General features: G+C 57.4%; 1 protein-coding gene across 1 annotated transcript in view; it reads left to right on the forward strand.

Moving 5' to 3' along the window:
- LOC102385555 (beta-arrestin-1) overlaps positions 1–2,380 on the forward strand; it is a 96,784-nt gene extending 94,404 nt beyond the window's left edge. Inside the window, exon 14 of the mRNA XM_025191872.1 lies at positions 2,129–2,380. The gene's annotated coding sequence lies outside the window, so the exon portion shown is untranslated. The remainder of the gene's footprint in view (positions 1–2,128) is intronic.
- The last annotated feature ends 889 nt before the right edge of the window (positions 2,381–3,269 follow it).

Here is a 3,269-nt window from a genome sequence, read left to right on the forward strand (position 1 = left end):
GCCCTTCTTCCTGGCCCAGGCCTTTTTAAAACCTCCCTGACCTCAGCAGCCGGTCCAATCGAAGCTGCCAATACTGGCTACAAACCGTCCAATCTGCAAAGCATCCCTGGCTACCTGGGCCCGCGCGCAGGGCCGGGTCTTTCCCCCCCCCTGCCCAGGTGACCAGAGCATCGCCTCCCAGGCGCCAGGCTTTTGTCTGCAGACAAGGAGCGAGATCCCCGCTGTGAGAGATTCAACAGCAGCCTCTCAGGCTGGCAGGGACAGATCTCTGGAGAGGGGCACCGACGGGGGCATTTCTGCCACAGGGACCAGTCGGGCGCTGGGTGGGGCTTCCCCAGAGTGTCTCCTGCTTCCCTGCAGCTTTGCTTGAAGGAGGGCAAGATCTCCATGAGCCTTGTAGGAGCAGGACCCCTAGGGCAGGTCAGCTCTTCTGCAGGCCTCTCTGCATCGTTGCTTAGTGGAGCAGGCTGCATCCCAAGGCCAGTATCTGGTGCACAGGACAAGGAGCAATGGGCTCAAGTTGCAGCAGGGGAAGTTGAGGTTGGATATTAGGAAAAACTTTCTCACCAGGAGGGTGGTGAAAGATTGGAACAGGTTACCCAGAAAGGCGCTGGACTCTCCACCCTTGGGGGGTTTTAAGGCCCAGCTGGACAAAGCTTTGGCTGGGATGTTGTAGTTGGGGCTGGTCCTACTTGGAGCAGGGGGTTGGACTAGATGTGATCTCCCTAGGTCCCTTCCCACCCTCATTTCTATGATCCTATGTGGTGTAGGCTCCAAGCTGAGCAGATCCTATGCCTCTGATCTGAAGGACACTGGGCTGGAAGGTCCTTGGGTCTGACTCGGTCTGGGGCATCTTATGCTGCCAAGGGACCCGTGCAACGGGGGGTGAGAAGCAGAGCTGGGGAGCCCACGGGGACTGTGTCGCTTTGGATGTGAAGAGCACATGGACGGCTCCACGCTGGGCTGAACTCTCGACACTGGGAATTGCTGGGCACCCAGAAGCACCAACCTGCCAGGAGCCTTTTTGGGACCTCTCTGCGTTGGGTCCGACATGAAACCAGCAAGGCAAGAGGCTCAGGAAAAATGCAGCCTTTGTGGAGTCCTGGAAAAAGTGTAACTTGGTATCCGATCTGAATAGGAGCACGAGGAGGTTGGGTTTTAACTGGCTCAGCTGGGGTGCGAGCCATGGAGCGGATGCTGTGCTCATTTGAGGTCGAATGCAGTGTAAACCCCCCGCGTTACTCCTGAATGATGCCCATGTATGTAAGAGCAGAATCCGATCTCCTGAGCAGGAGGGGAGCTGGCCTAAAACCAAGCTGCTAGACGGGGAAAGCAAAGGCTAGCTCTCATGTAGACGGGCGTCCGTCCGGAGTGACTCCATCAAGAAAAGCGGATGCAAACGGGGCGGGAGGGGAAACAGCGCTCCGGGGGAGCAATGCCATACCCGGCAGCCTTGTGTGGTATCTTAATAGCAACATCTTCAGGCTGGGAAGAGCCAAGCAAAGGGCTGGTACTTAGCAAACCGCAGCAGTACTCCCCATGTCCCCGCTGACTGGGGGAAGTCACTGGCAGGTTAGGCAGGGCACGCAGTGCCGGGTGGAGGCAGCGGTGTGTGCGAAGCAAGTGGAAAGGCGGTGGTGTTGGCCTGGGGAGTGCTTGGGAGAAGCTGGGAGCCCGCTGGGCCCGACGTTGGAGTTACACTAGGGATGAATGTGACCAGGTGAGCATCCCTTAGGGCCTGATCCTGTGAAACCTCTGAATAAAAAGACTCTTGTTGACGTCTACAGCCTCCAAATCGGGCCCTTAGCTGTGCGCAACAGCACAGGGGGGCTTGGGGACCGGCGTCTGCAAATGCAAGTGGCTGACGTGCCCCGATCCCAGGTGCTCTTACAGCCACATGGGCTTGCAGCCGGGCTGTGGGGCCGGTCCCGGCTGAGGGCTCAGCAATTCCTTGAGGAATGGCATTAGGTGAGAGTCGTGATGGTCCATCCTCTGGGATGGGCACCGAGTTCACAGCATTGGGAGCTGGAGAGGCCCTTCAGGCACCCACCGCAACCATCCCCAAGACGGCCACGACCTCACCGAGGCCTTGTTCTCCTAAAAAACCCTTTTCCCTTGAATTATTCAGCCGTTGCATCTGGCGTGAAGGCACCGCGAAGACCCATCTGTACATACCCATCACGGGGAAGCCAGTGCGAGACAGAGAGAAAACCAGCCTTTGCTATTTTTAGGTGACCTACTCGGGCAATGTGGTACTTTTTGTAAAGTGGTTACTTTGTACTGTTCATTGATACTTGCTTCGTTGGGTCCCCTCCTGTATCCGTGACCGTCCCGTGTTCTGTCAAATAAATTATTCTAGTTTATTAAACTTGGACGAGAAACCACAGCCCGGTGCCCGAGGGGGTTCTTTCGGCTCTGAAGGGCCCCGAGGTATATTAGCACCGTGCCTGCCGGACCCTGGTGTCAGGGGCCAGTCCTGGGCTTGGTCACATCGGTATAAACCCTGGAGAAACCCACTGCCTGGCATGGGGGTTTTGTGGTTTTACACCAGCATAACCGAGCACAGGCAGGGCCCAGCCGGTCTTCAGTCGCTGAACCTAGCTGGGATCAAACCCATCTACAGGGGGACGTAGGATGGGCTAACCTCATTTCTAGGACTGGTAGTGGGTGTCTCTGCCTTGACAGAAAGCAAACCCCCCAGTCCATACCAGTCTGACCAGGGGGGAAAGTCCTTCCTGACTCCAAATGTGGTGATCAACACACATGTGGTGGTGTCTGTGCTGGGTGGGAGGCAATGGGAGCACTAGCTGCAGAGCCGGGCGTGGGAGCTGAACACGTGGGACTCGCACTCAGGTCCAGGGGGGGCTGGGCCACGGCAGTAGGGCAGGACAGCCTAAGTGTGGCCTGAGGATGAAATATGCCACTCTTGGGCAGCCCCCCAACTCACTGGATGATGCAGGTCCTGCTGGAGCCTGGTTATTTGATCCGTGGGAACCGTGTTTCCCAGTGAAGCTTCACGGCTCTGGCACAGGGACTGGCTGGGAGGTCTCCCAGGAAAGACATCTATTTAACCACTGTGACGGACAGCCCCACGTGCCCCGGTGAGTGCCCAAGACCCCTGCAGGTGGTAAGGCTGGTCCGTGGAAGCTACCAGGAACATCATGCTCCCTGCAGGCCAAGTGTTAAGAGCTGCAGCATCTGGGGCAGGGTAAGTGTTATCCCAAAGACCAGGGGGAGTCCTGGGGATTCCTTCCTCACCTTTGCTGGTA

This window comes from Alligator sinensis, unplaced genomic scaffold (assembly GCF_000455745.1).
Source record: "Alligator sinensis unplaced genomic scaffold, ASM45574v1 scaffold1931_1, whole genome shotgun sequence".
NCBI classification, from domain to species: domain Eukaryota; kingdom Metazoa; phylum Chordata; order Crocodylia; family Alligatoridae; genus Alligator; species Alligator sinensis.